Raw genomic sequence first — 26,390 nt, forward strand, 5'->3', positions numbered from 1 at the left:
CTGAGTTAAATAACTTGACTGAGGTCAACCAATTTGTAAGAGACAGAGCTAGGATTTGAACTGAGTTCTGATTCCTTTAGCTTCGCTGTGTCCTCTTAGGTAGTGAAATGCATAATTCTCCCATAATCTTGGTTAGCACTAGCCCCAGTTTTGGTTGTCAATTGACATCACCATGTCTGTTGGATTATTCAGTATGATTCCTCTTATCTTGGAAAAGCCTCTGACACCCCTAAGGATGCTGCTATAAGTACTTGCCTTTTGATATCAGACCCTGGACCTATTAAAAAATTCTAATGTGTGTTTCTGCCCACATTTATGCTCTTCACATCTTCATTGTGTTTTTCACCTGCATGGAAGCTGGTAAGAGAAGAGAAGGTTAAGGGCCAAAGGTTTTGCTGGTCTACGTTTTATTAATGAAAATCCTGCTGTTATTTTTATTATTTTGCCAGACAGAAAAGCTTCATGTGTATTGAAAAGTAACATCTTTGGTCTCTCTCTATCAAACTTATAGTAGATAATTTAGGAGTTGCATGTGAAACCTCTTCAATCTTATTTTTTCTGTTTATGTTGATTTTATACTGTTATCCCGACAATGAGAGAATTCTCTGGAAGAACAAAACTCAGGTCTTAAATATAAAAGGAACAAAAAATACGTGGATTTTTTTTTGCAGCCAAATGTTAATTTTTCTAAGTGAAAATACAAAATTATCAAATAAAGATACAAGATTATCTACAGTGGAAAGAATTAGAGTCTCGCAGGACACGGATTATCTCCTAGGAATTTCCACTTTGGAAAGGCTTTAATTCTTTCAGACAGCTAAGGTAATATTTAGAGCAGTAATTTTGGTAACTGAAAATCCAGTAACCTAGAATGGATTGATTCACGGCCCATAAATGCAAGCTTCCTCCTATGTTACTAAGACATTTTAGATCAGTGTATTGTGATATTTAAAAATAAGGTATGTAGTGTAGAGTTCAAGGTCATAAATATGGACAGTTTCCTAAAGAGGAAAAAGAGTGTAGTTTTTATTTGTATTAAAATTTAAAATTTTCAAGATGTTACCATATAAATTTTGCATTTTATTCTAATATAGAAAAAAGATGTAAAGAGTTATTTCTAAGTTACTGACGTCCTCATTTTAAAGAATCTGCTTTGCAGAAGTCTGAGTTTCAGAAATGGGACAGAAATCATAGTTATCTCCCTGTTAGGAGAAACATTTCATAAATCTCATTTGCCAAATATTATGAAAAAATATATTAGTGATATAGTTTCTGTCTTTTAGGTATTCCAGGTACTAGTATGCGTTAATTTTTGTTTCTGGAAAGGGGGAAGTACTCAGTGCAGTGAAGGATGAATGGATCTTAAAAAGGTTTTTGAAACAGTAGGTGAAAACCAGTTTCTTACTTCAGAGTAATCCAAGATTCTAACCAGATTGCATCTTTGTGTTAAAAACTGCTGATCTAATAGCTATGGTTGGAACAGAGATAGAATAATTTACTTGTCATGGCTGTCAAATCCATTGAGTATTCCTGTGCACTCTTATTCCCTTTCCTCAAAAGGGTAAGGTCGCATCTTCCATCAAACTTGCAATTAGTAGGGGGAGGGGAGATGGTTTTTTTGAGTCGTATCCTGCAGAAACTTAATTTTTTGTAATGTAAAGAGTAACGAAAGAAAGAAACTAAGCAGGACTTGATTGACGAAGTAATTTTTTTCACATAGAACACATTTAGAATCCATAAAGCAGGCCTGTTTAATTTGTGGGTACTTTTTCATCAGATTAATTTAGTGTACCTGTTAGTTTTTAAGGATATTTGCCTTTCCTTAAAAACCCGAGGAAGGCTTTGTTTTGTCTTTATCAAAATCCCACCCAGTGTAAACTTTTGCACAGTCAGGAGTTGCCATTTTTATCAGCTATCTTCTTATTCCAGAAAGAAAAACAAAACACTTACTACAATGTGTCACACCCACTGGTTTGGTCAGTGAGCATATTTATTTGTGGGTACCTCAACTCATACTCAGGTCAACATTAGCACTATGAAAACTACATATATGGCTACTTAGAATCTCTGTGGTGTATTTTAATTTAATGAAAAGCGTTACCCAAATGCATGAGTATGTAGGTGTAGCTTTACCTTTAGTGTGCAAATTAATATAAAATTTTACGTAGCTGGATAGGATACAAGTATATTAGATTGCACAATGTAAATATCCACTGTCAAAAGTAAAAAACCAAAGGAAATGAAAAGAAAAGAAAAGTCAGCTACTTGTCTAGGTAGGGGCTCAGCAAACTTTTTCTGTAAGGGGGCCAGGTATTACACATTTTAGCTTTTGTCACTCATGCAGTCTCTGTCACAGCTATTCAACTCTGACACTGTCACAAGAAAGCAGCCATTGGCAATATGTAAATGAATGAGCTGTGTTCCAATAAAACTTTATTTACTAAAACACACGGGGTTCTGGATTTGGCCCACAGGGCATACTTTGTGAATCTCTCCTCTAGATACCTCCAAATATTCAGCTATTTAATGTTTTTTTCAATTATCTAAGTATGCAAAGCAAACCATTCCAAACTTGGTAGTAGAAAAAAAAAACAACAATCATTTATGATTAGTATCTCTCACGGTTATTAGTATCTTAGAAGTAGTATTAGTATTATATTATTAATATCTCTCATGACTCGGAGATTAAGTAGGTGGTTATTGCTTGGGTGAGGGAAGAGGGGGGGCTGTCTTCTGTGTCGTTACAGTCAAATGACAGCTTGTGTTGGCGTCGCCTTAAGACTTTCCTCACTCACGTGTCAGGCTCTTGATGCTGTCTGTTGGCTGGAACCTCAGCTGAGGCTGTCTGCCAGAGCACCTACTGGGGGCCTCTCTATGTCCTGGGCTCCTCACAGCTTGCATCTAGGTTCCAAAATGACAGCTAGGCTTAAGCTGTATTTCCTTTTGTGACCTAGCCTTTAAAGTCACAACATCCTTCCACTGTACTCTATTGTTTGAGATAGACACAAGGGGAGGGAGCCTAGATTCCACTCAATAATGGTGGAGTGGCAAAGATGGGCATGAGAGATGGGAGCTATTGCTATGGCCATCTTTGTAAAGTGAAATCTGCCACAGTGCTATTCTGTCCTAGTCTAACATCAGCAATAGAAAATGCAGGACAACAGATATGGAGAGCAAGGGAGAAACTGGAACAATAACAGCCATGGCACATTGACTATGGTGGCAAAGGCAAACTGGAACTAAATCCAGGTTAGTATAAGGTTCACAACACCAGAATCATGTCTTAAAGTAAAAGAATTTTAGGAATATATATAAAAGATGAATGGACAGCCTCAAGTTTTCAGAGGAAAGTTGTGAATGCAAATCCAGACAAACAGGAAAGAAAGTCAGAAAGAAGCCTCCATAACCAGAAGAGTGAGATCCCCTTGACAATGAGGCCACACTCTGACCCAACCAGGAGGTCTGGAACCTATTGCAAGTCAGGGACAACCTGTAGCACAGGGTAGGGCAGACAGATGAATGTTCCTGGGTAGAAAAGGGAGAACCAAGTATTGACTCTGAAGCGGAATCCTGACAGGTGTCAAGAAAGCAAAAATCTCACCAAAATGACTGCATCAACTGGTTGATTTGACATCACGAATCCAAAAATAGATGAAATAGCCCATCTGGGGAGTTAAGGAAGAAAGTCTTTAAAACCCCATCTCCTAACTTCTCTCATTTTTGCACTCAGTAAGCCATTCTCTGCCTTAGAGGCCCCGGAAGAGCCCTTCCGAGGCTGCACCTTGGTACAAGAGCCCCGAGACATCTGTTGTGCCATTTAATCCTCTCTCTGCTGTACCCAGCGCTCTTTGTCTGTGGACCAAATGTGCCTATTTTTTGCTCCACTGATTTGATAGCCCCAGGAAAAGCTGATAATGTAATCAGAGAAGTTCTATGTGAGTGAAACATCTCGAGTTTCATCTCCAGCCTTTCTGTGAGGCTCCTTCAACCCTCAAGACTCATGGTTTTGCTCCATTCCAGCTGCTTTCGGTGTATAGCCTATGGAAATTAATCTCTCAACGGTGTGTATGGTGTTCCTGGCCCTTTATCAACTGCCAAAAAAAAATTTGTCTTATTATTTAGCAGCGTTTTAACAGGTTTCAGTCCATTAAAAGCAAAAGAGAGCATTAAATAGCATTCTTCAGCTTTCAACTGGTGAGCTTTCAACAGTTTATTAATAGACTCTAACTGCAAATGGCCGTGTTACATGCTAGGGCTTTAGGCCGACTCTAGCAGCAAAAGCAGTGTCCTTTGGGACTGAAAATCCAATTCTAAGTTCTACCTTCAGGTAATGCTTTTGGACTGCTTTGGAGAGATTAAACAAACAAATGCGGAAAGTTTCCTTCCAGAGAGCTGAAGCTGACGGGATTTATTCATGCTCTAAAAACCCCGGCCTAAGAAAACAGCAAAGACTTAAGTAGCAAACTGCCCAGTGGGCCCAACTCTATTCCAATTGCAATCTCCTTAATGTCATTTCTGCCCTGTTTCTACAGAGCTGTGACATTGGATGGATGTTGGATGGTTGAGAACCACGATAATCAGAGGAACGCATTTGAATTTTCCTACAGACAGTCAGATGCACTAGAGCAAGATTAGGAGTTTTGCTTTGGTCGTATATGGTAGAAGGTTCTGTTTTAGATATGCGGATACATGCAGGTGCTAGAAAAGCTAAATTAATATTCACCCCCTGTGGAGCTGGCATACTTCCTTCTTTTTCATAATGAAAGTTGTTCCCCTTTTAGCCTTGAATGCCTGGAAGATTAGAACAAATTTTATGAACAATTGTGATCTTGCTGAAGTTAACGGAAGGGAAGAGGAAGAGGTCGATCAAGCACAAGAAGAGAAAGAGACATAAAATTTTATCTCTGTGCCGTAGCGTTAAAAAAAAAAATCCGCCGGCTGCCCGGTGGCGCAGGGGTTAAGTGCGCATGCTCCGCTTCGGAAGCCCGGGGTTCACCGGTTTGGAGCCTGGGTGTGGACATGGCACCACTTGGCATGCCGTGTTGTGGTAGGCGTCCCACATATAAAGTGGAGGAGGATGGGTACGGATGTTAGCTCAGGGCTAGTCTTCCTCAGCAAAAAGAGGAGGATTGGCAGCAGGTAGCTCAGGGCTAATCTTCCTCAAAAAAAAAAAAAAAAAAAAATACAGAAGAGACTGTTCAATCTGGAGAGACTGTGATGATGTAAATATGAAAGTACCATGTTCAAGTACATCCTACCCCCCTCATTCCAACTTAGGCTGGTGGAAGCTCTTAAGGAAGATTGACTTGGTTTTAGTGAATAAAGAAATCGCATTTTCATTGCACATTTAAGTGTAATAATAACAATAGCATATACATCTGTAGCACTTACTATGAGTCAAACACTCATACTTTATGTAGATTGACATTATTTAATTCATACAACAGCTGGAGAAAGGTTCTGATCTTATTCTCATTTCGTGAATGAAGATACTAAGGAACAGAGAGAGGTTAACTACTTTCCCAGAGTCACACAGCTGGTAATGATGGAACCAGGATTGGAATCCGGCAAATCCTCAGAGGCCTGATCCGGAGCACTATGCATGTTGCCTCTGCGATGCAAGGCTGGGATGCAGCTGTATGTGTTACATGAATATTCAGTAAGCATATTATTTGATTCTCTTTCCACAATCAAGTTTTCTCCATTCTGTTACTATATTAATGGTCTTATGTATGTGTTTATTATATGACATATATGTGTGTGTGTGACTACATTTGGAAGTATCACTAAATGTATAGGATTGGCAATAAGGAAGGTGATAGTGTTGTTAGATGTACCATCATGAAGTTAGGTGAGATTTGGAATTTGCAATGGGCACAGGGCTCACTAAATGTCTATGTATTTCCCTCCATTTTCAAGCCCCTCTTGCCTTTGTATTGGGACCATATAATGAATTGTAGTAAATGTGCTTATGAGCAGGTGTGATAGACTGTGAACCGGCGCATTTACAGGGAAAAAATCCTAGCATGTGGGACCAAAGTGTTGAATGAAGGGCCACAACATTTTGTGAAATGTGAAAAAGCTTTAAAAATTCCAGAGGCATTTATCCTGGAGAAGTTTTGAGGGTAAGATGCCAACTGTCTTCAAGTGTCTGGTGTGTCTCCATGTAGAATGAAAACAGCCTTGTTCTACATGGCATGAAAGTAGACAACCGGGGTTAATTGGTAAAAAATACAGACAAACTCACTAGGATCAATATAAAAAAGAACTTACTTTTGATACCAAATTATGAAATCTCCATCACACTTGGAAATAATTCATTTCTTGTGCAGTTTTGTCTGTCTGCCACCTCCAATAGACTAGAAGTTTCTTAAGAGCGGGAATGTGTCTGTCTTGTTCATGGCTGTTTTCCTAGTGCCTTGCATAGTCATGACTCCTTAAAAAGAAATGCATCGTGTAAATAGTCATCAATGAATGAATAAATAAACAAAAGAACTCTACCAAATAGAGCACTTCCGCTATTTTCCTGACTATGTAGGAATTCTGCTACAGGCCGTGGGACTAGTTAGAAATGTTTTGGAGCAAGTTCCAGCTTTGGATGTGGTTATACTAGATGTGATGTAATGTCTATTCCAATCTTCAGATCTTCTGAATTTTATCCCTTTACATTTGAGCTTTCCTGATAGTTAAAGGCTTTTGCTTTTTGCTACCCAGCAGATGGGAAATCCACTCAAGATGTTTGTTGTTGCAAAACCAGAGAAATATTGCAAGGTTTTTTTTTTAGCCCTACCTGTTTGTGAGGACATTTATCATCTTTTGATAACATGTCATCATGTTCAGAGAAATGGACAGCATGTACTTTGTAATCAGGACAGGAGGCTATGGCATGACTGATGTGAGCCTTTAACAGGTATCATCATCAAATATGTGTCTCTGAAATGTGTATGCTTGAAAGGCTTGTACTTGCATTTATGATACTTGGCTCTATTTCTTCATATTTAGCTATAAATTAATGCATACAGTGACACCTCATCTCAAGTTGGGCACTCATATGTATGCATGGTCAAATTTTGATCATCAATCAGATTAGCCTCATTATTCAGTGAGCATCCCTTCCACTCAGCTGGTCATTGGCTGGATTTGTGACTCTCTAGATAAATTCTTTTAATCTCTCTGCTAAGTCAATTTCCAGAGAGGGACAGCCTCTAAATTGGCAGCTATGAAAATCAGCAGCCACTCAATGCCTAACACAGAATTCTGTGTCAGGTAGGTGTTTTAAGACCTCAGATAATTCACTACCATCAAGGAGCTTTCAGTCTGGTTTGGTAGATAAAACCAAAATGGAAATACCACCATGTATGCCTAAAGGTACAGACAAAAAGGGTGGTACGGAGGTGGTGTGTGTGTTTTGGGGGCTTGGAGATAAAGGCTGAGGGATTGTTCTGGTTGGGAAAAGTAGATGAGATTTGGAATCAGAAGCTAGGTTTCTAATCTCTGCTGTACCATTTAATTCATCTGTCAAATAATAAAATGTAGTGAGGATGATCAATAATGCAGTTAAGGCACCTATCATAATGCCTGGCACACAGTAAGAACTCTGCAATGGTAGAAAGATTACTGTTACCATTTATTGGTCTGATCATTATTATTAAAATTATGTGTAATTTTGAGACGAGTGGAATTTCCCACTCCTCTGTGATCCACAAAAATGAGAAAAAAGGAGGTGGGGAGGATTAAAAAGATGTCATATATGAAAAGGAACCCCATGGAGGAAGCTGGCAGCTAGCAAGGTCAGAAATGGTGGTACAGCCAGAAGAGTGCCAGGACATTCTGGGACCTCTGACATATCACAAAGAGGAGAATCAATGATGCCAAATGTGCATTTGCCCTCACCAGCTGGCAGTTTAGGACAATTCAACTTCTTTCCTCAGGCCGGTTCCAGCATTAAGTAGTAACATGGGTGTCTCTTTAATGCCCACATTATGGCCCATCTCTGGCTTTAGCAAATAAGGAAGACTTGTGGATCAGGATAAGAATTTTTTAGAAGGAATCTCTCTGAGCCAGCTGATTACGGCTCAGAAACAAATCCATGTGGAACAAGCCCTGGCGTGTGGTCTAAGAAATAAACCAATTTAAACACCAGGCCATGGAGAGTTTCTGGTTCCAGAGAAGTTGGAGTAAGCTCGTTCCACCCTGTCTTCCTCCTAATTACAACTATGAACCCTGGACAAAGTATACGAGGTACCCATCAGACGACTCAGAAAGGTGGAGAGAGCTAGGACTGACTAGGGACCTCAGGACTTGAGGGATGACCCAGTGAGAAGCTGCCTTTTGTTTGTTTGTTTTGTTTTGCCTCCTATATATGCCACCCTGGGCACTAGAGCAGCCTGCAACCTGGACCTGCCAGCAGTTGCAGATATAACAGCCCCAGGAAAAGCCTGCTTTGTCCAGCCCTCTTTTAGACTTTTAAGACGCTGGCCCATTTGATTATACGCACTCTACTGCAGGCCGACAGCACAAAGAAGCCACGCCTCTCCTCCTCCCCAGTGGGCACTTCAGAAACTGGGAGAAGAATCCTAGTGACCATCCGTGTGCAATACTGATGCAGGCAGAGGCAGTGTCCCTTTCCAACAGGCACTGTGAAAACTGCAGGGCAGAGCTCTGTTGACCAGCTTCACCCTGCGAAAACGGATCTCTGCCCTTTAAATATCCTTCCTTTACCAAGTGGCATGATTTTAAGCTTTGTCAGTGGAGAGTGATGGAGAGACACTGCAAGAGGTAGGGGTCTTTCTTCCGGGTCTCAAGTACTCATTGGCCAGACTCTTGCAGTGTAGACAGCTTCTCCCATGGATACCCAGCTCCTGAAGTGAATGGTGACCAAGAGGATCCACAGACCAGCAGCTTCTCCCAACAGACCCCTATGCCAGTTTTGTAGCTTTGTGCCTCCAATGAGATACCTCCCCGTGAACAACTTTCCCTGGCACCTAGAGGACAGATTTCCAGCAAGTTCCACCAGTGAGGCCCTGCAGCAACCTCTCAACTGTTCAGTGGGCCACACCCTCTCCAACAAGGTCTGGAGCTCAGCCCTGGGGAGGCTGGGATTTTCCTGGGCACATGACCTCAGCCCTAAGGGAGCTGGCTGCTCCTTCTGTCTGCTAGGCCTATGTTAGAGATCTCTTTACTTCTTACTAGCCAATCTCATTAAGCAATCGTCTGTAACAACAGTTAATAGTAAACTTTCCATGTTCAAATTACTGTGTTTCTCTCTCCTGATTGGACCCTGACTGATAAAGAATGACACCAAAAGCATGATCCATAAAATTTAAAAATTGATCAATTGGACTTCATGAAAATTAAAACTTTTGCTCTGTCACAGACAAACCTCAGTCATGGAGAAAATATTTTCAATTCACATATCTGACAAAGATCCTGTATCCAGAATATACAAAGGACACATTAAACTCAAGAGTAAGGCCAACTTTCCAATTAGAAAATGGGCAAACGGCTTGAGCACATGTTTCACTAAAGAATGCACCACTGGTAAATAAGCATATGAAAAGAGATTCAACATCATTAGCTATTAGGGAAATGCAAACTAAAGCTATGATAAAATACCACTACACATCTACTAGAATGGCTAAAATAAAATAGATAATAAATACTGATAATACCAAATACAGCTGAGGATGCAGAGCAAAAAGAACACATCGCTGGTGGGAATGCAAACTGGTACAGCGATTAAGGAAAACAGTTGGCAGTTTCTTATAAAAGTGAAATGTATTTGCCATATGACCCAGCAGTCTTACTCCTGGCTGTTTACCCAAGAGAACTGAAAACTTATGTTCAAAATCCTTTATAGCAGTTCTGTTAATACTCAGCAAATACTGGAAACAACCCAAATGTCCTTCTCTGGGCAAATGGATTAACAGACTGTGGTACATCAATGCAATGGAGTGCTACTCAGCCATAAAAAGGAATAAACTATTGATGTTTTGCAGCATTTGAGCAGATCTCATGGGCATTATGGTGAGTGAACAAAACCAATCTTAACAGGTTTGATACTTCATTGTTCCATTTATGTAGCACTCTCCCAATTATACTCTGCAGTAGTTTTCATGGTTTAGGGTTGGAGGGAGGCTGTGACAACAATGGGGTAGCATGAGGAAGTTTCTTTGGAGTGATGTAACAGTTTATTTCCTGATCGTGGTGTTGATTACAAGAATCTATACATGTGATGAAATTTCAAAGAAATATATGTTTTCAAAAGATTGCATGTTAAAACTGGTAAAATCTGAACAAAATTTGTAGTTTAGTTAACAGTACTGTCCAATGTCAACTTTCTGATTTTGATAATTGTACCATGGTATATAAAATGTTATCATTGAAGAAATCTGGCTGAAGACTACACGAGAACTCTTTCTATACTATTTTTACAACTTGTCTGTGGGTCTAAAATTATTTCAAAGTGAAGATTAAGCAAACAACCAACCAATCACAGCAAAAACAGAAATATGCTTGGTACCATGGTAGAAGGATGGGACAAAGACAGGGGTACTGATGGCAGGGATTATTCAAAAACGTGGCCTTGAGTTTCTGAGTTAGCTGACCTGGTTTGATGCCCCAAAATTAGCACTTTTAAAAAATTTCACAGATAATTCTACTCATCACGGAGCTTGAAGAAATACTGATTTAAAGGAATTCTAAAGCAAAAGTTATCTTGGCCTAGGAGGGAGTATTTTCTTAGGTTCCCTGGGTTTGTGGCATTTGTATTTGGTGGCACTGCTTATCTTGGCCTGAACTTTTAATTGATCCTGGGCAAGAATGATTTAGAGCAGGGTCAGCAAACTTTGTCTATAAAGGACCGGATGGAAACATTTTAGGCTTCACAGGCCATATAGTCCCTGTCATAGCTACTCAGTTCTGCCACTGTAGTGTGAAAGCAGCCATAGGTAATACATAAGTGAATGCATGTGTCTGTGTTCCAGTAGAACTTTATTTTCAAAAACAGACAGTGGACTAGAGTTGGCTGCAGGCCATAGTTCACTGACTGGTGCCTTGGAGGATTGAGGGGACCACATATTTAGTAGGAGTCAGCCATGTGATGGTCCTTGTCCGTGAGTTTTCGTAGTTCTACTCGGAATTAGTATACAAATGAGTCCAGACTTACAAAACCAGTGGCTCTGCTTACTCTGCTCTTGTCAAACTATGCTTAGTGCTTTGTGCTTTGTTCTGGTCTCTTCACTTCAAAAAAAGTTTATGAAATTGTTCAAGATCAGAGCAGACCAGCCAAGGACAGTGAACGGTCTAGCAACCATACTATGGGACAAGTACTTGAAGCAACTGGAATACTGAACCTGAAGAAAATGTTGAGAACGGTGTCCAAACACTTTGTTCTTTGGAAGAGAGGTTATGAAGTTTATGACGTAAAAATAAAAAAGAGTTAGGGTTGCTTATCCTTTCATTTATCCAACAACTATGTGTCGAATACTTACTACATTCGTATGCTGGTCTGGGCCCCAGAGCTATACTAGCCAACCAGACAGTGAAGGGAAGTTGCAGAAATATGGGTTTCCATTCAATAAGAAAGGCTTCTCTAAAAGTTTAAAGCTATCTGCAAGTGGACGGGGCTACCCTGGGAGATGATGAGTTCTTGTCTTTTGAGTTGTGCAAGAACAATCTAGCAAATGGAATAAGCTGGCCTGGGGTATTTTAGAAGGGAGTGTGTGGGGGGCAGTAGTTTATAATCTGCTCTGTGGACCCTGGGGCTCCGTAAAGAACCATGGTGTGGAGTTCAGAACTCTGAACTCCTCACTCCAGTTTCAGTCTCTGTATTTACCTATTAACAGTTGGACTTCTGCATAATCTTCTTCTGAAGACAGAGTCCCTTGTCTGAAAAAATATTTTAAAACCACTGAGATAATGATTTCAATCAAATGCCCTATGAGATCTGTCCCTTCTAAATTTGAGATTCCATTATCTTATCAAAGAAGGCAGTAACAAGTGGAGCACTTCAAAATGATGATATGCAATCAGAAATCTATAGATTTGAGGATAACATTTATAGAAATCCCAAAGGTTATATTCTCTGTAGGAAATAATACCTATTTTGGTGTTTCAATAGTATCTTATTTTTCCTTTTCTTTGGACATCGCCTTTTATTTCTGTGAAGTGGTTTACCTCATTTATTGCATCATATCCCTTTGTGTTCAATTCTTTATAGTCTGTATATTCTGATATATAATATATTACTTATGTTCCTATAAGTCAACAAAATTCTGTCTAGGTCCCCACTTTTATGATAGTAGAAATCTTAATTGTATCCCTTCCGGGTGGGCTCAGTCCCTCACTGAATTCTCAGCCATGTCTTAGACCCACCACCTCTCACTTTGCCTGGCATGGAGTAAGCTTCAATAAGTCAATTCCCAAATCTGGAAAATCTCAAAGATAAAATAAATATTTAAAGATTATCTTATGTCATGAGAAAACTTGAAATGTGCTTTTTGAAAATGAAATTTAATGATTTATGTAACTGATGGAATGATAGTTAATGATACTGTTATTTGGTTAAAATCGTTGAGAATATGATATCCAACTATCCATATGAATATATTTGAATCATAGGATAGCTTTAAATTACTTGCTTCTTTAAAACGATCCCTACCCCCTGAATTAAAATGGATTACTGGGAGGTGACTATGTTTGTGGACTGAGCTTACAAAATTGAACAAGTCAAATATCAAATATCACCAATCAAATAACTTACTAGTGAATCAGGCTATATGTGTTATGCTTTTTAGTGATCAGTAAAGTGAAAAAGAAATCCCTCTTTGTCTTCTGGATCTTTCCTTCTTGGAAGGAGCTTATGCTCTGGCTGTATGTGGCGAGGACAGGGGAGCCGTTAAAGAAAGGGACCTCGAGATGAGGAATTGATATTGAGTGACGAGAGGCCTTAACCTTCCTGTTAAGGTTAAGTAACTTCTCCTCCTGAGATTCCTCCCTCTTTTCCCATACAAGTGAGGGGTTTATCCTTTTTTATTTTCTTCTTTTCTCTGAATAAATATATAGGTCCACCATGTTTGTTATATGCCACAACCTCTGTATATGTTGTAATATGGAGAAATGATATTAATGCAAAGTTTATTTTAAAAGCAGATATTTCTAATCTCAGGTGGCTGTAGATTTTATTTCCATTTTTAAAAAGAAGACCAGAAGGAATAATCTCTGTGTTTAAATAGTAATAATTACCATAGATTCTGCTTGCATTAAGACTGTCTGAGTACATTATGAAGCATTTGTCATAGCTAACGCACCTCTGTCAAATCAAGTAATATTAGAAGGGGGCTTTTGTAATGAATATTAATGTAAGAGACAGCTGTAAGTAAAGCAAATTATAGAGGCAGGTAAATGTAGAATTAACTGCAAATGCAAAGTAGCCTTTCATTGCATTACTAAGTAAGTTCCTACGATGTTAATAAAAATGTAAGGTTCTAAGTAGTCATCAGGAGCCTGCTGAACACTGATAGGAGTTTGAAAATACTTTTCTAGGACTCTTCATTCTAAATTGAAAGCCTTAAATAAGTTTGTCATGTAAAAGAATATTTGCATGTTTTAATTTTTTAATCTTGCCCTTAAATAAATCTTCTTTTACAGAAATCTACTCGTTAGTGGAGTTAATTTATTTTAAGTCCAAAGTTAGTTCCAGATGCATATGTTTAGAGAATAAATTAAGTAAATAGAGTGTTCATTGAAGCTAGATGCTGTATAAATAAGAGATCATTAACACATCATTACATGTGTTAATTACACATGCTAAATTATGGATCAGATCTGAGAAGGAAAATTTCCACAAAAGTTACATAAAGCAAAGATAAATTTCTCAAGTGGTATCTTAGATGAAATTGTACAGAGGGAGATGTGTTGCCTGCCTGAATGTTGAACTAAATTAATTCACAGCTCTAGAATCTTCTAAAGTTTTCCATAGAGGGAATAATACCAATACTTCCAGGCTACCAGTTCAAATATAAAAACATTAACTTGATAATTTATGTTTTGATCTGAAATAATATATTCACAAAAATGTTTCTACCTAATTTTTATAAGAAATTTGTTGTCACTTTATCCTGTCATATACTCCTTTATTATTACTGCTATTTTAATTATACATGTATAAACTCATTATACACATAATATGAGACTTATATGACCTAAAGGTAAAAAAACTTCCTGTAGTCCCCTTTTCCTCAAATTTCTCCTGCTACCAAATTTGAACAAAAGTCAAGAGAAAAAAATAAGATCTCTTTCTGTCCCTCAGTCTGTTTTCTGTGTTACTGGGGACTGTGTTTTGTATTGAAGATATTCACAAACTTGAATAAAAGAGAATACCTTTATTTCTTTCAGAGGCAATAGCCAGTACTAGGAAAGAATAATCCAACTTCAAATATTTGATTCTCCCTGTATCAGACAGCTTAGGCTAAGTTATATTATGGTAATAGATGCCCCTCAAATCTCAATGGCTTACAAAAACAAAAGTTTGTTCTTTGCTATGACTCTGCTGAATATGCCTTCATTTCTGGACATAGTCTGATGGAGCAGGTATACCTGGGCGTTGCTTGTCTTATGGTACAAGGAAAAAGAAAAAAATTGTAGGCCATACATTATCTATTAAACCGTCTGCTAGGAGGTGGCATGGATCACTTTTGCTCCTGTTTTTTGTCGGGGAGGCAAAGTTAGTCACATGGTGAGTCCTAATATCAGTGGGGCCCAGGCACATACAATCCTCTGGTAGGGAAGGGCACTGGAGAGAAAGAGTTTGAATATTTTGAACAATGATGCCATCGTCCACACAGTGAATATGTTTATATAATACATATTTTGGAACATCTAATATGTGCTAAGGTCTGTGCTAGGGGTTAGGCCTGAGTAATGAATAACATAGACATACTCTCTTCTTTTGTTGATATTGCGTTGATTGAAATTTTATGCTACTTTCATAGAGGCTGCAATGATTCATTTCTGAAGGAAATTCTCATTCGGGATGAGGGAGCAAGACATGAGCCAAGGACATTTTCATACACATCCCTGGAGATTCTGGTCAATTCTGGAAGATGCCCCCTGAAACTCCACTGTAATAGTAGAGAAAATCACTGTTACCCATAGATTTGTATATTTTAAAAATATGGGATGGTTGCATATAAGGCAGAAAATTGGTGGCCATGCATATATATGTTTACTTGGGGGGAGGCTCCATGAGAGATATAAAATTTAAAGGAAGTATTTACTTTGGCACAGACTTTTGGAATGTTGGAGAAAAAGCAGGCCTGGTGGAAGTAACCATGAACAGAAACAGGGATGCAGGATCAAACATTATGTTGGTTGATGAGGAGTGAGAATGCCGGGGTTGGATAGGGAAGATGAAACTCCAGCAAGAAAGGGCAGACACAGTCGATTAAGGACTCAGGGCTTGACATTAAAGAGGCCAGTCTGGCACTTGGTAGGATATTTGGGAGACAGCAGTGATTTGAGGAAGAAAGTACACCAGGGAGATCTTTGCTAAATTGTAAATTGTAAATATGATGTAATCACTACCTAGAAACTGGGGGTGTTAATAGGACGGGAAAGGAAGGGGTGAGTTGGAGTGGCATTGAAGTCTGGTGGATTTGGTCTATAAAACAGAGGAAGAAGTAACAGTGCCTTAAAGACTGTGAGTTGGAGGGTCTTAGAACTGTGGGGTGATTACAAAAATGAGCAATATGATCGGTGACAGAGCGATCAAAGAGTTACTGTGGATCTTCAAGGGATGGGAAACAGAGAGGGCATGGGTGTGGATGAGACTCTGCATGCAGGAATACAGTCATCCTGGAATCTCTTCCATGGACGGGAAAGAATGAGGGCTTCCTGGAACTAGTTTTTGGTGGAGAATTAGATTCTATCCAAAGTGAAGGATGAAAGGAGATAAGAGAGAGATTTTGGATAAGGAGTTTTTTTCTTCCATAGAAGAGAAATGTTCTATTTTAATTCTGACTAAGTTCTGGTTTTTAATCTGAAAAGGGTAGCCATGCTCACCTAAAAACAGTTAGATTTTGTATGCTACAAATGCAAAATAAAGAGAGCATGAGCCTCCTTCCAACATACATGTGCACACACACACTCTCTCTGAGCATAAGTTTCTTGAAGATATAATTCAAACAAATATACATAGTATCTTCTACTGTAAGAAGGAGAAAATTGAGTTCAATGTCATTAAAAAATATTACACCTCATATGTGAGAGGAATAAGGGTCTAATTTTTAGAATATTAGGTAAATAATAAATTTGGCAATTATCCCTTTGAAGAAGTCCCCTTTTATGATTACTTTGTGAGGTCTGTTTTAGGGGCCGAGTGAACAATTAAATAAGGAGTGTTCTTCCTTCATGGAGGCAATGTTTAAATCCAGCCTGAGACCACAACTAAAATGGATTTAATTCTGTGTTTAAATGCTATGTTTCAATAGAGTGAAGCTGCCACACACACTATCATAGCTTGCAACTTCTCTGCCCAAACAAAATTTCAGTTGTTTAAATGTCTAACGGTACAGTTCAGAGCTCAGTAATGTTTACAGAGCTATGTTCAAATAATCAGGAATATTTATCTGTGCTCACTCTCTTAATCCACATGACCAGCAATTGCTGAGAAAGCAACATGCTTCTGTATCTGTTGATGATTTACTAGGCATGCAAAATGCATACACACATGAGCTGTATCTAAAAGACGAGGTCTTTTCCATATACGATGTACTGAAAATGATTTTACATCAAGTCGTAAAAATCAAGAGAAAAGAAATAGATTTTCCTAAGTGTGCCAGTGGAGTCTACTTGGAACTCAAAATTTAAGTATCTATAAAATGTAATCGTTTTTCCTGTCTTAAATTTGATTTGCACTAACATAGGTATGCATTGATTATTTCCTTAGGAGCCTGAAAGGGTTAATGGGCCTGACATTTTAAATGTGTGTGTCTTTAACTTTGAGCAGAATGGAGCTCTTTGGCTCATAAGAAAAATAAAGATGTCTTGAAATTTTATACAATTTTAGACTGTTGGGTCGAGAGGGAATTTCCTCTTGGATCTTTTTAATATTAGAGAAGTCAGTCTATATAAATGCTTTGGATTTTAAGAAAAGAAGACCCTTTTGTTTTAGTAGCTGTGAAAGATTTTAAGATGTGTGTCAAATCCCTAATTTCTTGAAGACAAAAGTTGAACAAAAAGACAATTAGATATTTTAAACAAACGTATATTCTTATATTTTACATGACATAATTTATCTGAACATCACAAACAGGAGTTGACTGTTCCATATTTGAAATAGTTGTCTTTAGATATGTCCTAGAATATATATATTCTTAATATAAAATTCTTAGTCTAATCACGTTGCCTAATCTAAATATCAGTTCAAATACCAGTAATGATAAATGGAACAACACAAAACAATTATTGCCTTCCCCAACCAAATTTTTTTGAGATATATATATATATATTTTTAATTTCTAACTATCCCAATAGCATTTTATCACTCTATATACTATATGAAAAATAAATAACATGCCAGGGATTTAGCTGTAAAACAAAACAAAATTTTTTCTTAATTTATTCTGTATTTTTAATATAAACAGCTAGAGAAAAGGGTCCTTATCAATTATACCAAATTTATTTTAGTCAAAATTAAAATAGAAAACTATTTAAGAGAACGTGGCAGGAGAATGTGATCATTAATATGAGGAATTTATCATTTATGTATAATGTTGCTAGCAAAGAGCTAGATCTGGGTTTTAAGCAGTAAAAAATCGTTTTAGATTTTGACAACAGCAAGACTTGCAAGAGAGCTTTGATTAGGAAATAGCCTGTACATTTTAAAGTTTAAGTATCCAAAATGATTATTCAATTTTTTCTCTCAGGATTTTAAATGAAATATATTTCTAACCTCAAACATAAGATGGGAGAAATTTCAGAGGTATGGAAGCTTGAAGTATAAGAGAATGGTGTAGGGAAAAGGATACTTTCTGTGCAGCTGAGGATACCGGACCTAGAGTCACCTCCGAACCATGTATTTGAGCTTGTGAGGGTGGTTTAGCCTCCCAGGACCTCGTATTCCTCCCAGATGGAAGGACTGATGAGATCAGTTCATTTACCAAACATTTCTTTCTCGAGCACCTACTCAAAGTGCAGAGACCTTGCTCGGTGCCAGGGAGATAGGACGTACAAAGACACGTCGTCTACCCTCTGGGATGCTCATCATCTCTGACGGTTATGCCATGGTTTGCCTTGATGCTGTGGTCTGGGGGAACTTCCCAGCCGCTCTGGACAGAGACTTCCCTCCTGGTTTCCCTAGCTAAGCCATGGGCAATGAAAAGCAATGAAAGAAGAATGGGCTGGTTGAAGTGACGGACAGCTAGAAGCAACATGGTTTGATTTTTTAACTATTTGTGCCCGGCACTTTCTAAGGTACAAAGTATACATTGCTAAGCAAATGGCAGAATTTACAACTTAGAGGCTGAACTTATGATAAACAAGGTTATGTAGATATAGATATATCTCATATATATGGTACAAAATATCTGATATTTTATGGTCTATTATATGTAACATAGCTTATGTTAACTACTACTAAATTAAAAAGCAGAGTATTTAAATAGGGAAAAATTGGGGAGTACCTAAGCTGGATTGATTAACCAAGGAAAGTATCTCTGAGGAGCTAAAATGGATGTCAAGGAGTGAAATATGAGAAGGCGCCCAAAGAAGGCCAACCCAACCAAGGAAAAACATATGTGCAAAAACCTTAAAACAAGAAAAAGTTTGGCATGGTAGAGAAACTGACAATAAATATATCATTCAGAGTTGAACAACAGGATTTAGAATTTACCTTAGCTTGTTTTAGTAGAAAGGATAACATGAATTACAGATACATTAGGAAAGCTAAAGAAAGAAACAACCTTGAGAACCAAGCTATAGAACTAGGCCAGCAAGGGACCACTGCCAGTATCAGGGAGATGCCACAATCAGGAAACAGCCACACATAGGAAACTTTCCCAGACAAAACAAACTCTACTTGACACTACTTGCCAGAAAAAGGAGAGAAAAAAAGAGACGGAAATGTTGTCTAAATCCCTTCTTCCAATCTCATGCAATCTAACTGACAGAAACTAAACTACAGCCAGGACCTATGTGGGAGTAAATGTGAGACGTAGAATTTGTAACCTTCTAGCCTCTAGCACGGATGCTGAGCCAGGCCACCACATCCTCTACGAAAGAAGACAGGAGGATGTACAGTCATGCAGGAACCAAATCACATCGGGGTTTTGTAAGCCTTGACAAGCTGTTGGACTTTTAAGAGCAGTAGGAAGCCATTGGAGGGTTTGGTAGGAGTCGTCTTTTTTGTGTTTCAAAAATGTTTACTTTCATTGCCAGTGCAGGGAGTGGATTAGAAATTAGAAGTGGAATCAGGGAGACTGATTGCAGGCAATTACACCAGTCAAAGCAAGAAGTGATGATGACTTGGACCAGTGTGGGGACAGAAGTGGTGGGTGGATGTAAAGCACACTTTGGTATAAAAACAAGAGGCTTTATTAATGGATTGGAGGTGAGAGGAAGAACAAGGGCAGCACAGGTTCAAGCTTAAGCAGTTGGCTGCATGGTGGTGGATTTGTGGCTGAGGATCGTTTTTCCTAAATGGGAGCCGTCACTTTCTCTTTGAGGTTCCATAATACATTGCTTGCTCCTGTGCTGTGGCCCTCCTATGTCCCCTTGCATTGTCATTAGGTGAAGTTCTTGTCTGTTTCCTTTTCTTAGTTTTAATCTCTTCAAGAGTAGAGATTTCTTGTCATACTTTTAAAAAAATTGGCTTTTGTCTTCCCCTAAAGTGCCTTGCCCAGTTCCTTATGTCATCAAATGTTAAAATGGAATTAAATGTTTCCATCTCTGGCTATGTGGTTTTATCATAAGCGTAAGGAATTATCATTTTAAAAGCTTCTGGAAAAAGTTGAATCTTGAGGATTCATCAAAGAGTGTAACATGAGATAAAGTTTAAATACTCAGGTCACACTCTCTTGGGCGTATTTCAAGATGACAAGAGTACTACCCAGTCCTCACTTAAACACAAAATTACTCCCTAAATTAAGCGAAATATTTTAGCAAACTTAGCATTTTATTTTCTGAACCTATGTATGTGATGGAATGGGAAGAAATAATTATTATGTTTCCCTCTAATAGGGAGCAAAAAACCATAACCAGCAAACAGTAATTGATTTCTTTTGTCTCTCTGAGATTTTCATGCAAAAAGAAATTCAGAAAGACCCTATAAATATACTTAGAAAGAAATCATTTTTCCAATTGTATCAAAACTAAAGAGTCTTAAGGGAAATGTTACCCTACTTACTGCAGGCTATTTTGAATAAGACAAAACTGATTATAATAAAAATATTTTGATGTTTTAACTTAAGGAGTGAGACGTGTTCTCTGTACTCCATCTGCTGGGAATCTTTGATCATTAGATTTCATATAATAGATTAATTAACAGAGAAATATTTCCACATAAACAGAAGAGGCTGACATTTTGTTGCAGAGAAATGAGTTTGCTTCTTTGCCCTGGGCTCTTGAGTGAGAGGATCAGAGCTGCTTTAGGGGTTATGCATTAGCGCAACCTCTGCAGTATCAGCGGACTATGGCTTTGAACTTTGTTCATGAAAATAATGTCCTGTGTGAATTGATGCTACCAAGTAATGGTAAGAAAACAAGCCAGAGTATAAGTGGATGAAAGAATGAGAGCAAGAGAGCAAAAGAATAGTGCAATGAAAGAAGCCCTAACTCAGAATCAGGAGAATTTGGGATTGACTGGCTACGACATGAGGTACATGTGTTATCTTGGGCAAGTCATTCTTAATTTTCTGGACCCCTATTTTTTTTGTATTAAATTGAGATTGTTAAAACCTGAGACCCACCATCTAACTCTGAAATTCAATGATTTTATGAATCGCTAGACTATATTGTCTTCAACTAAGAACTGGATATAGAATATGAATTTGGGGTCCCACTACTTGCTTTAGTCTACAGTCGGACTGTGGTGGCCTCATTGTGTTGGAATGTAATTGCAAACCTTCCCAAAGTGTGTTTCATGTCTATAAATGTGTACATGGGCCCAATGGTTGCTGAAGACTGCGAATGAGCATTCAAAAACAATTGCACCACAAATAGGTAGTTGACTCGAGGCTCTTTACTTAGCATTTTGCTGTGTCCTGTATTTTTTCACCTCCAACATCAGTCCCACAGGACACTTCTTCTGTCTGCCGTAGCAGTTTTCAAATTGTAGGTCTGACTTACTTAGGATCTGTGATAGGACAATACAGAACATTCTCTGATAAAATGCTAAAAAAACTGTTTTTGCTTCCCCAGAAAAATCAAAGATAGAAATCATACTAGGTACATATCACACTTAATTTGGCCTTCTCTTTACGTATTTTTATGTCATAATTTATTTAGAATGATGTCTTTTGATACTAATACAATGAAACAATATTTTAAAATTTTAGAAAGGTTTATTTGGAAATTTACATTGTGTTTTCTCAGTCATTTTATACTCTGACAGTTTTATAGAAATTTGAGGATAATGTAGGCAGATTATACCCACCCCCATCATATTTTAGAACAATGCTAGTGACTCTGGGCCGAGAATTCTAAATCCGGGCAGCTGCCTACTTTCTCCAAGCTACATAGATAATTACTTAGTATCCAGCACATTTTTAATATAAAGGCCTTTCAAAATGTGCTCTTAATTCTTTAGTGTGATCAGCACACATTTGTTGAAGAGTTGGTCTGGGCAGCACTATGCTAGGCAAAGCAAGAAAACAGAAAAGAAGTACATGATATGTTCCTTCACCATGATTATGCAATTCAGTTGTATTCTAAAGAGGGAAAACAATTGTTATAAGTGCCTAATATGAAACACAGCAAGCAAAGTGCGAAGAGAAAAGCAGTTATACTTAGTTGGTATAACCTCCATTTTATCCAACTTGGAAATCAACACATTGCATTAGGAGCTATATTCTTAGTCCTCTTACCCATCAGTTTTTTCTTAATGCACCTGCTTGGGGAGTACTTTGCAAAAGTGAGAGATTGCTTTGGATCTCCAGTATTAAACTTCTAGACCACAAAACAATTGCTGACTTTTTTTTCTCTCTTTAAGTCTTCTTTGTATGGTTACTTAATACCTTGAGTGCCATTTTAATAATTCTTTCTTGAGCTTTCAGTGCCCGTGCCTATGCCAAATAGTTACCCAAAAATAAGGAAAAGACAACTTAAAAATTTTTCTTAAGTAACTGAACTTCCAATCTATGTAGTTATTTAATAAAAAATAGAATGGAACTTGAACCTGAGTGGAATAATTTATAATGAAAACAAACTAATAAACTTTCCCATTATGTGGACCTAAATTTACTTTTTTAGCTGATATATTTATTATTATAGTTGAAAAAAATTCCACTTATTTTGACGCTTCCTATATTTCTTAAATTCCTTTTGAAAAAAACTGTATAAAAAGAAGGTCTAGTATAATGTGCTTATATTTTGTCCCCCAAAAGACAAGATCTGCCTTGGTGAAATCAGTGTGACCGTGATTATTTTCTCAGTTCATGACACAACAGTCTGTGGCCTCCTCCTGTGTTCAATTTACAAAATAAGAATCAGTAGGAGTGAAGAAATTTCGTGATTTACCGTCTTATTGAGGCATACTTTATATACAAATGCACAGATCTTAAATGAGTTTAGACAAATCTCTTCACTAGTGTAACCATCTCCCTAGTCAAGGTACTGTATAGGACCTTTTCATCACCCCAGAAAGTTTCCTCTACCTACTGTGGGTTCTTCTGGCCGGAGAATGAATTAAATTCACGTGAGACAGAATAGCAGGAGAAAATTAAACAAAGCTTTATAACATGTATACATGAGAGAGGCTCAGGCAAGCTGAGCAACTCACCAAAATGGCTGAAGCCGCCACCTTAAATATCATATTCAGCTAAAGACAAAGGAGGATGTTGGGAGTGGGGGGAGTCAGTTACAGGAGGTTACCAGACAAGCAGTCTGTTTACACAGTAAAAAGGAATAAGATTATTATGCATATTTAAGTCCTTGCCTTCTGCATTGATAAGAGTTTCTAGAGATAAGGTCATCCCCCTTCTTCCGGGTTCAGAGAGGGAGATACCTTTACAGATGGAGATTTCGCTTACAAATGTAAATGTCTCTTAACAAAGGGTAAGTAATTCTACTTTTCAGTTGCTTCCTTGTCTGCAGTTTATTAAAAGTAACCAGCCCCAAACAATCCTCATGCCAAAGAGACATATTTTGGGGTGGCCAATTCCAGGTCCCCACAATACCCCATTCCAGTCAATCCCTCACCACTCAGAAGCACCCATGGATCTGCTTTCTGTCACAGTAGACTATTTTGTCTTTCTAGAATGCAATATAAGTGGAATCATACTGTGCATTCTTTCATGCCTAGTGTCTTTTGCACAACTGAAGGTTTTTGAGGTTCATCCATGTTGTTTTTATATCAATTAATTTATTTCTTTTTATTGATGAGTAGTATCACATTTTACTAATACACCACAACTTATCCAATTACCTGGCGATGGCTATTTGAGTTGCTTCCCAGTAGTACTTTTATGTACAAAGCTACTCTTAACATTTGTGTACACTTTTTTGTGGACATATTTTTATTTTTCTTGGTAAATATCTAGAAATATAATTGTTATGTTCTAGGATAGGAATATGTTTCAGTTTATAAGAACCTGTCCAAATTTTTTCCAAAGAGATTGTACCATTTTATGTCCCACAGACAATATATGAGTCTTATTTGCCCCATATCCTTGCCAACAAATGGAATTGTCAGTGTTAAATTTTAGCATTTCTAAGTGGGTGTGGTGTGATATCTAGATGTGGTTAATACTGGCATTCAATAGATGCAGAAACCCTAGTTTAGAAAAGTTAACTTCTTCAGATTCACACTGCATACAAGTGACAGGACCAGCATTTTCAATGTCCTCTTAACTACTATGCATATTCCCACAAGTAGAATTTCTGAGTCCTTTATAATGTGGCACCCAAATGAGCCTCAAATAGTCATTGAGGGGAAGCGTGGGTGTGCTGGTCCAGAACCAGGATATTATGAATTACCAAGGAAATCCCACAAAAAGATGTCACTGACACCTAAGGCCAGGACAGAGCTCTAGTGGTAGAAGGGAACTGAAACCAGCCTGTTTGCTGGCATCGTCCTTTCTCCTGTTTGGCTGGTTAGACTCAATGGGAGATGCTTAAGATTGAGAAAAAATGCCTTAAACTATTTTTGAAAGCTATTTTGCCCCCCAAATCCTATAAAATCTGCATGCCTTAGTAATAATGTCTCAAAGAAACTATCTTACTTAGTCTTTCAACTTATGTACACTTAGAATCAGAAGACTGTTTTGGCAAAAAAAAAAAACAAAACCCTTAATATCCACAATATTTTGCAACCCCCAACTACAACAACAACTACAACACCAACAAAAACAAAACAATTTTTAGTTTTCATATTTTGAAAAAGCTGTCACGTTCCTGCAAGAGGAAAGTAAGTGTAATGTTTTCAAGTTTTGACACAGGATTTTACTGACTTAAGTTTCCTGCTTAATTTTGCTTTCACACGTTATTGATGAGCATATTGATGAAGAGAGAGTAATGAAATAAGCCACCTACCTCCATGAGCATTTGGCTCTGATAAGGGTGTAAATGCTTGGGTCGTGGCGCAAGAACCTCGTTGGAGGGTGTTGATGTGCAATTCCTGATCATAGGGAAGTAGCTGGATGTAGTGGAGAGAACATAGACCAGGGATTTAGAAGATTTGGATTGAGGTCTGGAGGCTGCTTCTCTCCAGCTCAGTGTCCTGGGCAAGTTGTCTCATCTCTATAGAGTAGTATGCTCTCATTTATCAAATGGTGGGGCAGTAATAGTATCCTAAGTATCCACTTCTCTGAGTTTTACTGTATTTACTTATCAAGGCCAATAACTCATGGAGACCTAAGGCAAGAGAAAGAGGGCACATGTAATTGGGAGAGAACATGGAGTTAAAGGAGATGGAACCAGCTTTTCATTAATTTAATAAATGTTTGTGCCTGATAAATGCCTTGAGCAGGAATCAGAAGACATAATGGAGAACAAGATGAATATGTTACCATTTCTAAAGGAGCTTTCAGCCTAGTGAGGAACGCAACTAGTAGGCAGGAAATTGAGATGGGGATGATTGTTAGTAACAGCCTGGGGGAGGGATTCATGACCCACTTTAGGGGATCCTCGAAGCCTTCCTGGAAAAAGAACTCTCTCAGGTGAGAGATAAATAGGCATTCTTCAGATGATGAGGAATGATGTTAAAGGCAAAGGTGACATAATGTTTGAAGCCTTGAGATAAGAATGATTTTCAAGGAAATGAAAAAAGTTCAATATGACCAGAGCAACGTGGATATACAGAGGAGTGGGCTAGGTGAAAGATGAGTCTAGAAAGTTATAAGCTGTATTAAGATTGCTGGATTTTGTTTCCCCAAATGTTCAGCAAATGAACATATTACAAGGTAAAAATTGATGATGATTTGCATATTAGAATGGATTGGGGTGGTGTAATCAAAGACATGCAGACCTCATTTACGGGGCTCTTTCAGTGGTATAGGTGAGAATAACAAGACTCTGAAGTTTGCTGTTGAAATAGTTGGAGACAGCTTTCCCAGATCCTTGCAAACCCTGGTAGAGGTGCCTGGCAGGACTTTATGGAGAAGGCGAGCATCTCTCTTTGTGCTCACAGCAGTCTCTGTAGCCTGAAGCATGATGGAGAGCGAGTGTTGTATAGCCTGAGAGAGTGAGTCAGCCTGCAGGCAATGAGTCTGGCTATGTGCCAAATCCTAAACTCAGTGCCCAGCTTAGGTCTACTGTGCGATTAATCACAAACATCAAATGCATGATAAAGAAACAGATTATGGAAATATTACAAAATTCACACAGGTGGACTCTGAATGACTTACTTTTCACAGTAAAGCAAGAAGCAGGGTCAGCACAGAAAACAAGATACATTGAGACTCATACAGATGTGAGACAAGAGTGCCAAGAAAAATAAAGAAGTCTAATAAATTCTTGGAGGAAACATTTGAGAATTTAGGTTTCAGCCCTGGTGATAATTGAAAAGTTTGGCTTCTGATTCATTTGTTCTTTAATGGCTTTTCCTGTACTTTAAAATGTTTTGCCTTATGTTGTCTACCCCTGCCAGATGATGAGAGGCTGTGCCCCTCTTGGTGGGGAGGGGGCTTGGAAAATTATAGACAAGGAAAGAGAGCCCCATTAGGTCTAAGCTCTGC

The 26,390-nt window shown here is 38.2% G+C and overlaps 1 protein-coding gene and 1 long non-coding RNA gene across 4 annotated transcripts in view; both read left to right on the forward strand.

The window, feature by feature from the left end:
* The window catches only part of ZNF385D (zinc finger protein 385D), an 804,272-nt gene that overhangs the window by 734,124 nt on the left and 43,758 nt on the right, over positions 1–26,390 (forward strand). The gene's annotated exons all lie outside the window — the stretch shown is intronic.
* LOC138918249 (uncharacterized) lies at positions 2,983–5,121 on the forward strand. Its single transcript, XR_011427344.1, has 2 exons — positions 2,983–4,061; positions 4,782–5,121. It is a non-coding gene; the product is annotated as an uncharacterized lncRNA (long non-coding RNA).

The sequence above is a fragment of the Equus caballus genome, chromosome 16, assembly GCF_041296265.1.
Source record: "Equus caballus isolate H_3958 breed thoroughbred chromosome 16, TB-T2T, whole genome shotgun sequence".
Taxonomy (NCBI): Eukaryota; Metazoa; Chordata; class Mammalia; order Perissodactyla; family Equidae; genus Equus; species Equus caballus.